Raw genomic sequence first — 10,495 nt, forward strand, 5'->3', positions numbered from 1 at the left:
CACATGAGGTTATGAATAACCAGTTCCATAAAGGAACCTCCGGATCCGGGCAACAGAACAGAACAGAAGCTGAGCCCCCATGACAGGGCCTCCGGTACGGGTAACAGAGTGCAGACATAAATAAGTTCCATAAAGGAACCTCCGATACTGGGTAACAACTAGCAGATATTACATGATGCTAAGGATGTCACGAATACATATCAGAAATTGAACAATCATTCATTGTACATAACATATCATTTCGGAAAATAGATATTGTTTTATCACACAGAAAATAGATACAGTTGAACATAACTTTACTAAGTTATTACTCACAGTTGGCCTTGAAACAGACAGACGAAGCAGATTGATCACACGACACGCGACACGTGACCTACATAACACATAACGGACATACACTTGAAACACACATTCTAATTGCACAAAACTTACGTTGTTGGTTCTTAGTGTGTTTCTAAACTTAAATCCTCACTATAGAGTCTTAAACATGGCCTGGGAATGCCTAGGATGGAATAAGGATGCAAAGATGCCTTGGAAAACATTTTTCAAAACTTGCTGAAAACAGGGGTCTCACTCGAGCGAGGCTTTCTTCGCTCGAGCGAGCTTGTCAAAACAGAGGGGTCGCTCGAGCGTAGACTCCTTCGCTCGAGCGGTCTGTAAAAATGCAAAAGTACTGGTTGTTGAAATTTTACGCTCGATGCTCGCTCGAGCGTAAGACATAGCTCTTCGCTCGAGCGTAGGTCTCGTCGCTTGAGCGTGCGTCTGCGTGCACCAAAAACCTGAGAGCTTGCAATTTACGCTCGAGCCACCATTCCTTCACTCGAGCGAAGCTCTGAATAAACAATGGTCACTCGAGCGTAGAATCCTTCACTCGAGCGAGGAAGCCAAATTCTGGAATTTTCAGATTTGCCTCCCAAGCTTAAACCAAGCATTCAACGCCTCAAATCTCAACCCTTTGGGCCCATTTTCTGGAAAACACTTGTAAACTCATAGTATAAGATGTTTAAAAGATCAATTTGTAAAATCAAAGCCCAAAGGTGAGTCAATTAAACACAATTTCAAATAAAACTTCAAGAACAAAACAAGAGCTTAACATGCAAGTGTTCATTTTAAATCCAATGCTCTAAAACATGACCAAATGTAAGATTGAGCTCAAAATCATGATGAATTCATGGACTAAGGCTACAATATGGGCGTGCATGCAAGAACTTCCATGAAGACACCTCAAAATGCTAAGATATGAACATGCATGCATGATTTAAGCCTCAATTCAACATTTTCAACCAATTCATGACTTAGATCACTAATGTCTTATGAACCATGCAAGAATTAATCTTAAATGCACAATTGAGAGGGGAATCTCCTACCTTAAACCTTGAATTCCAAACCTAGAAGCTCAAATATGCAAACTACTCTTCAATTCTTTCAATTCTCTAAGGAATTTTGTTGAAACCAAAATTTCTCTTATCTCTAGCTCTCTCCCACGGTTTGGTCAAGAAATGGATGATAGAATGATGCACAATAAGTTCCAAACAAGGCTCTTAGGAGTGGCCCACTAAGTGGCAATTAGGTAATTAACTTAAACTAATGTAATTTAGCATTATATAATCTAATTTAATCATACCAAATCAAATTTTACTTAAATTTACCATAAAATCACATAAATCCTAGTTGGCATAAAACATTAATCAATTTCTGAATCGGTCACTGATAAGGCTTTCAATTCGTAGTTCAAAGTCAAAACATGAACAGATCATTTTATGGCAAACAGATAAAAACACAAAAATAATGCAATACGTATGCAATTTAATTTTGGATTTCTTCCAAATTACTGTTAGGCATAAATAATCATGGTTTAGCATTAATCGGAGGTCGGAGTTATTATAGGGTTCAAGTCTGCTACTAGTTGATGTATTAAAGGTGCAAACCTCTGGCACTTCTCACACTTCTTGATATAGGCTTCAGCATCTTTCTACATGTAGGGCCACCAGTACCTCTGAGTAATGGCCCTATGAGCAAGTGACATGCCCAGCGTGGCTTCCACATACCCCTTCATGTATCTCGTACAGAAAATCTTCAACCTGTGCAGGATGCACACACCTCAGAAAGGGTCTAGTAAAAGATCTTTTGTAAAGATGTCCTTCTGCTGTCAAACTGAATCTTGCTGACTTCAGTCTAATCTTGTGCGCTTCTTTACAGTCATCTGGTAGCTTCCCATCTCTAAGGAATACTATTATTGCATCCATCCAACTTGATCCCATCTCCACACACATTGCTTTACGCTCTGTGTTCAGTGGTTCTATGCTTAGACCTGACAAGTAGTCAACCATTATCGTTCTTGCCTCTCCGGACTTCATTGCACTAGCCAGGTTGGCCAGAGCATCAACATGGTTGTTGTCATCTCGGCTAACCTGCTGTAATCGGCATTTTTGAAATAAGGCTACCAGTCTGCCCACTTCCTTTGCATAGGCCGACATCTTTTCATCTCGGGCTGTGTATGCGCCTGTTGCCTGGTTGACTATAAGCTGGAAGTCATAGAAGACTATTACCTCGTCAGCTTTCATTGCTACTGTCAGTTTTAATCATGCGATTAGTGCTCATATTCTGCTTCATTGTTTGAGGCTTTAAACCCCAAACGAATGGATTGTTCAAGTATCTGCTTATCTGGCGATACTAGTACTACTTATGCCTCCGCTTTTTGTCGGTTTGAACTCTCATCAACAAACAATCGGAAGGAGTCACCGATGTAAATGTTGCAGGGCTTGAGTTTCTCTTTTTTCCTTTGTTTAGCTGTCCCCCGCTGGGTTCTTCCTTGCTCATTTGGATGCTGTATACATCGGCTCAACGGAGCCCGATGTATGACGACTTCTGGTGTGAACTCGGCCACAAAGTCGGCCAAGACTTGGCCGTTGATTGTTGTTCTAGTTTTGAATTCCAGGTCATATTGGGCCAGGGCCACTGCCTATTTGGCTATTCTGCCTGTCAGATCTCCCTGTTACAACAGGGACCTTAATGGATGTTCAGTTAACACCACAATTCTGTGGGCTTGGAAATAATGATTCAGCTTTTTGGAAGCCATTACTAAAGCCAGTGTTAACTTCTTCAAGGGTAGGTATCTGGTCTCTATATCTTTCAGGATTTTACTCACGTAGTAAATTTATCTTTGCTCTCCCTTTTCTTCTCTGACTACTACTGCACTCATTGCGTGCTCTGAAACTGCCAAGTATAAGAACAACTCCTCTCCAGGTACTGGATTTGAGAGAATTGGAGCTGTGGTCAAATACTTCTTCAAGTCGGTCAGGGCGGCTTCTCACTCTTCTGTCCACAAAAAGTCCGTGGCTTTCTTCACAAAGCTGAAGAAAGGTTTGTACTTGTCAGAACTTCTGCTTATGAATCTATTCAGGGCTGCAGCCCTTCCAGTTAACATCTGCACTTGTTTTGCCGATGTTGGGCTCTTTAGTTCTAAGATGGCTTTGATCTGATCTGGGCTTGCCTCAATGCCCCTTCTGGTAACCAAATGTCCTAAGAACTTACCAGACCCACTCCATATGCACACTTCGATGCATTGAGTCAGAGCCGATATGTTTTAAGGATGTCAAAAACTGCCTTTAAGTCTTCCAGATGACCCTCAGGTTCTTTGGTATTCACAACCATGTCATCTATGTATATCTCCACAGTTTTGCTAATTAAATGTTTGAACATCTTAATCACCAATCTCTAGTAAGTTGCTCCTACATTTTTCAATCCAAAAGGCATTACTCTGTAGCAATACAGCCCTTTTGGGGTGATAAATGCAGTCTTCTCCTCATCTGGGGGGTACATGGCTATCTGATGATACTCCTTGTAGGCATCCAGGAAGCTCATCCTTCCATGCCCTGAAGTGGCATCCACTAATTGGTCAATCTTGAGTAATGGGAAACTGTCTTTGGGACAAGCCTTGTATAGGCTGGTAAAGTCTAAATAGACCCTCAACTTACCATTCTTTTTCTTCACAACCACTGTGTTTGATAACCATGTTGGGTAATTTGCCTCTCGAATGGCTCTGGCCTTCAGAAGTCTGTCAATTTCCTCTTCTATTGCCTCAACATGCATTAATATCGGCCTCCTTGCTCGCTGGATGGCAGGTTTGGCCAACCTGTCTACATTTAGTCTATGGTAAGTGACCTCGGGGTCAATGCTAGGCATCTCGTATGATGTCTATGCAAACACCTCTAGATTTGCTCTTAGAAATGCCTGTAGTTTTTTTTCCTCTTCCTTGGCCAAGCCCAAGCCGAGAAGGAAGAAGCATTCTTCGTCTCCTTATTGGACAAGGATTTTCTTCAGGGCTTCCTTACTCTTCTCGGCTGGCTCTTTGCCAACGTCCTCCAAGACTTGTACGTTTTCGTCTTCGATTTCTGCTGTTTCTGCTTTTCGTATGTTGCAGGTAGATTTCATTGCCGCCATAGAACAATTCTTTGCCTGCAACTGATCCCCTCTGACCTCCTCTATTCCATGCTCTATTGAGAACCGCAATAGCTGATGCAATGTTGAGGGAACAGCCCCCATTGCATGTAGCCATGGCCTTCCCAGGATAGCATTGTAAGGGGAGGGGGTGTCGACTATGGTGAACTCTATTTTTATCTTCTTGGTGCCAGCCTGCACCTCCAAGCTCGCTGCTCCCAGGGGCCACGTCGGCATTCCATTGAACCCAACCATTGGGCCATTGAACTGCTCCATATCATCTTGGTGAAGGCCAAGCTCCTTGTAACACCTGACATACATGATGTTACAAGAGCTGCCCTGGTCAACTAAGATGCGCTTCACTTGGCACTCTCCAATCTGGAGGGATATTACTAAGGCATCGTTGTGTGGATGTTGCACCATCCCTAAGTCTTCCTCAGTAAAGGACACCACTGGTCCCTGGCTCTCGTCTGCACTAGGTCTCTTCTTCCCGACCTGATACACATGTTGTAGGTGTTTTACCTTTTGGGTTTCTTTTCTTATCTCATTCTCATTCACCTTCGAGTGGATCACATTGATCACTCGAGGTCCACCTGTCTGCGGTTGTGGTACTGGTGAGGGTGGTGCTGTCGGTGCCTAGGGCAGTCTTACCTGCTCTTCCCTTGTCCTGGCCTCGTCTGCCAGGTCCCTTAAATGGCCCTATCTTACCAGGTCTTCCAGATGTGTCTTCAGGGCTCTACACCCCTGAGTCAGATGTCTAGCTTCATTGTGGTAAGCATAGTGCTTGCCAAGACTTCTTCCCATAAATTTGCCTGGTACCTTCGCTGGTGCTCTGTAATAGGGCTGATTTCAGATTTTCTCCAAGCCTTTGTAAACCGGGATTCAGAATACGATTGTGACTGCTTGTGCAGCCCTTAATCTTGTCTTTAGTTTGTTGTATCCACCATCACCTTAGTCTTGCTTCGGCGAGTCATTTTTCTTCTCTAGTTTCGGCGCCTTTATCCCCAGCGTGTCCTCCTCGGCCCTAGCATACTTTTCTATCCTGGCCATAAGTTCCTCCATGCTTTTTGGCAATGTCTTTGCCAATGATTTTCGGAGCAGACAATCATCTTTCAGGCCATTTTTAAACGATACAACCGCCACCTCTTGGTTGCACCCTGGTATTCGGTTGAATACCTCATAATACCTTTTGGCATAGGCCCTAAGGCTTTCGTTCTCGCCAATTCTTAGGGCCATCAGGGCGTCTACCCTTAATGGCTGTAGTTTGTTTGTCACGAACCTGGCCATAAACATCTCGGCCAAGCCTTTCCAAGTTTTCACAGTTCCTTTCGGCAACTTGTGAAACCAGTCTGATGTAATTTCCCCGAAGGATGAGGGAAACACTTTGCAAAGCAACGGCTCATTCCCAGTGTATAATGCTATTGAGTTCGGGTACAAACTGATATGAAAGTTAAGGTTTGACTTACTATTGTATATATGGAACCTCGGCATGTTAAACCTCTTCGGGGCTTCGAATTTGTCCAATTCTACTGAGAACAGCGTTTTCGGCTTGACAGAGGAAGTTATCTCGACATCTTGTTGCTTCCTCTGGAGGTAATCCCTCAGGTCCTTCTTGGTCCGTCTAGGAGCTCAGCTATCGACGAATTTCAGCTTTTTTGGTGCGATACTCCCAATTTCATTATGAGTCCTCTTGGACCTTTCTCTATTAGTTGCGTCAAAGCACAGCTCCTGCCCTTAACATGCCGATGTTCTTTGGGGTCAGCTTCCTTAGTACGATGCGTCCTCTTAGAATCTCCCATTTTTTACTCTCCTCGCCCGACCTCTCTTGAAGGCCGGTGAGAGTGTTTTTCGGTCCTAGGGTGCTGAGAGACTATAGGGACTGTTTTCTGCCTATCTTTTTGGGCATCTTTCTTAGCTGCTGGAATCGGCGTATCTTGTAACGGGAATGGTGATTGCATGACATTGTTCTGCATCATGAAGTTGACTACCGTTTACAGGTCTGCTAATTTGTTCGCCATTCCCTTCATCTTGTCGTCACTCCTCAGGCATCTTTCTTTCCACACTTGGAGGTCGTCCTCGTTATAATACCCGCTTCGGTCTGATTTTTTGACGTGTCGCCCTCCTAGACGATGTCCTTTTCTCCGTGATTCTTATCACGAGTCTTTTTGTTACAGTTGTCTTCTGCGACGTCAAGGTCAACAGGTTTCCCACTCTTAGTAGGAGTGTCGTCCCCAACCTTCTCTTTCTGTCTGTTATTGGCCATCTATTCTCCTTTCTTTCCTATAGACGGCGCCAAATTGTGTGTGTCAATTTCCGACCACACTGCCAAACAAGTACTCAACTGGAGAGCACCGGCAGAATAGATTAAGCCCGAACAACCTGTCAACAAAAAGAATAGATTCCGGCGGTGGTTCATCCACCCGAGGGCACTACGATGATCACGTCAGTTATCTCTCAAAGATAGCAAAAGTGCTTAACTCACTATTCAGAATACAAAAAGCGTACTTTAGACCCACGAGAGTGCCTCTCTTTTATAACCAACACTGACCTAATCCCAATAGAAGCCTAACTTCAATGGTCTCTGGATTACTGCTAATCTTGGACTCCCAGTAGGATTGGGATAAACTCTCTAAGAGTCTTATCTTTATCCAAACTGAAGTCCTCGCTTATTCTAGGACTCTTGTCCCTTATCCGCTTATCCCAGATTCCGGTATCTTCGCAGATAACCTCGGCCTATCCGAGATCATCTCGACGTCATGATCAGGACACGTGGCATCTCAGCTGGCACTTTAGTGCCACCCCAACCACGTGTTGTCACTAAAAAATTATGTCCCCACAAAAATCATGAACATCCTATCTTTTGATAGGTCATCCACAAACCTAACACATGCTATTAGTAAATCAATCCGTTGCCTCAACATTCAACTGAACATTGTTGTTTTTTGGGCAAATTACATATACACCCCTCCAGGTTTGGTTAAATTACAGATACCCCCCTGAGGTTTCGGAAATTACATCCCGCCCCCTGAGGTTTGTATTTTCATAACAATTTACCCCCTGAGGTTTATATTTCATAACAAATTACCCCCTAATTTCTTATGCAAATATAGCATTCAGGGGGGAATTCGTAATTTCTCAAACCTCAGGGGGTATCTGTAATTTAACCAAACCTGGAGGGGTGTATATGTAATTTGCCCTTGTTTTTTTCCCAGTTGTTTCCAACTTGTAGTGATTTATTTATATATATATATATATAAATTAAGTCTACTTAAAAAAGTTTGATCTAATTTAAAAAACAAAAAAACAAATTATATTAATAAACTTACAAAGATTGTCTTTTTTTGTTTGTAATTTCTATGCTTTTTTCTAAAATATATATTTTTATATATTATTTTTAGGGGTATGTAGTCGAGTTTGATCTAAAAAAATAAATAATATGCATATACATATATATATATATATATATTTTAAGTTTGCTAAAGATGAAAATAAGCAAAACTAAAAAAGCTAAAAAAAATTAACTCTTATTAGCATAATTTTATGATTTTATATCGTTGTGCAATGTTGCTTTAAAAGTTATTATTTTTAATCAATCTAAAAAGTTTGCTAGATTTTGCTATTAGATGGAAGAATTTATAATTGTTTTTAATTTAGAATTCAATTATTTTGATTTTTCCATTGAATTAAATGTGGTGTTTTGTTATTGATATTTAACATCTTAAGTAAATAAATAAAAAAAAGAAATATAACTAACCCAAACCAAATCATGCCTTAAATCCCATCAAATGGAGTCAGGTATATGAATCCTTCTTCTCTACGTGGCCCTATCAAATGCCATTTTATTAGTCAAATTAAGTAGATTCATATCTCTATTTACAACGTTAGCCAACGTTAATCTAGGCTTACTCTGTTCGCTAACACTTGCATCTACCGTTATAGCATCATATCTCTTCACTATTGCCTTTGTTGATCTCCGTTGAATATGACCAAACCATCTCAATTGATTATCTCTCAACTTATCTTCTATAGGTGCTACTCCTACCAATTTTCGAATACACTCATTCCTAATTCTGTCTTATATAGTCTTACCACACATCCACCTTAGTATCCTCATCTCAGCCACACTCATCTTATCTACATGTTATTTCTTAATTGCCCAACACTCCGTCTCATACAACATAGCTGGTCTAACAGTCATTCTATAAAACTTACCTTTTAGTCTAGTGGGTATTCGTTTATCGCACAATACTCCAAACGCACTTCGCCACTTACACTATCTTGCCTTAATTCTATGGGCCACATCTGTATCAATTCCCCCGCTATTGTGATAATCGACCCTAAGCAGCGAAAATGGTCACTCTTAAGCAGTTCTTGGTTCTCAATCTTCACTTTTCCTCTGCTTTCATTGTTATTGTTACTAAATTTACACTCTATGTACTTTGTCTTAATTCTGCTTATCTGGAATCCTTTAGATTCAAGAGTTTTTCTCCAAATTTTCAACTTTGTGTTAACTCCTTCTCTAGTCTCATCCACTAGTACAATATCGTCTGCAAAAAACATACACCATGGTACATCATCCTGAATATTTCTCGTTAACTCATCCATAACTAAATAAAAAAGATAAGGACTTACGGTAGATCCTTGGTGTAACCCTACAGTGATAGGAAATTCACTTGTCTCTCCAGCTGGCGATCTAATAGTGATTACCACCCTTTCATACATGTCCCTAATCACATCAATGTAACCTTTTGTCACCCATTTCTTCTCTAACACCCACCATATTATGTCCCAAGACACTCTATCATATGCTTTCTCAAGATCGATAAACACCATATGAATGTATCTTTTATTTTCTTTATACTTTTTTATTACCCTCCTCAAAAGATAGATCGCTTCCATAGTTGACCTGCCAGCATAAATCCAAATTGATTCTCTGACACCTCTGTTATATCTCGTAATCGGCGTTCCATTACCCTCTCCCACAATTTCATTATATGACACATTAGCTTGATTCCTCTATAATTGTTGCAATTCAGGACATTAGCTTTATTCTTATAGATTGACACTAAAATTATCTTCCTCCACTCATCTAGCATGTTCCTAGTCAACAAAATTTTGCTAAACAACCTAGTCAACCAAGCAACTCCCTTTTTACCCAACCACTTTCAAGCTTCAATAGGGATATCATCGGATCCTAAAGCCTTATTTGATTTCATCTTCTTAAGTGCAATCTCCACTTCAAAGTTCCTAATCCTGCGATAGAACCTATAGTCTTGGTTTATCATATTACTGGCTATTTCTTTCCCTATTGTCGTATTTCCATGTTCCTCATTTAATAGTTTCTCAAAATAATTCTTCCATTTTTCCTTAATCTCTTCATCCTTCACTAATACCTTAGAATCCTCACTTTTGATGCACTTTACTTGATTAGAATCTCTTGTTTTCCTCTCTCTTATCTTAGCAAGTTTGTATACCCTCTTCTCTCTCTTCTTACTATTTAGTTAAGCGTATAGGTCATCATAAGCTTTTAACTTAGTCTCTCTCACTACATTCAAAGTGTATCACTCGAGCGCTTCATGTGCACTTACTAAAAAAAAACTACATAATTTTTTCTTATATAATACACAATTTATATTTACTTATGTAATTTAGAAGTGTAGGATTATGAAAGAGAGAGATTGAGGGTTGGGTTTATTATGATTTTGGAAAGAAGGGTTGTGGGATGGTAGGAAAGAGAGAAGGTAGATTAGGGCTGCAAACGAACCAAGCTGTTCATTAACAAGCTCGGTTTGATTCGTTAAGGGTTCAGCTTGGTTCGACTCGTTTAGTAAACAAGTCGAAGTCGAACTCGAACTCGAACTCGATTATTAGGCTCGTTTAGTAAACGAGCCGAATTCGAACTCGCATAAGCTTGGCTCGTCAAGTTCGGCTCATTTATCTTTATTTAAATTATATAATAAATATATTATTTATATATTAAATAATATTAAAAAAATTATCAAGCCAAATTCGAGTTTCGTTAATATTAACGAGCTGAGGTGAGCTGAGCCGAGGT

The sequence above is a fragment of the Camellia sinensis genome, chromosome 8, assembly GCF_055761805.1.
Source record: "Camellia sinensis isolate YWXY chromosome 8, ASM5576180v1, whole genome shotgun sequence".
Taxonomy (NCBI): domain Eukaryota; kingdom Viridiplantae; phylum Streptophyta; class Magnoliopsida; order Ericales; family Theaceae; genus Camellia; species Camellia sinensis.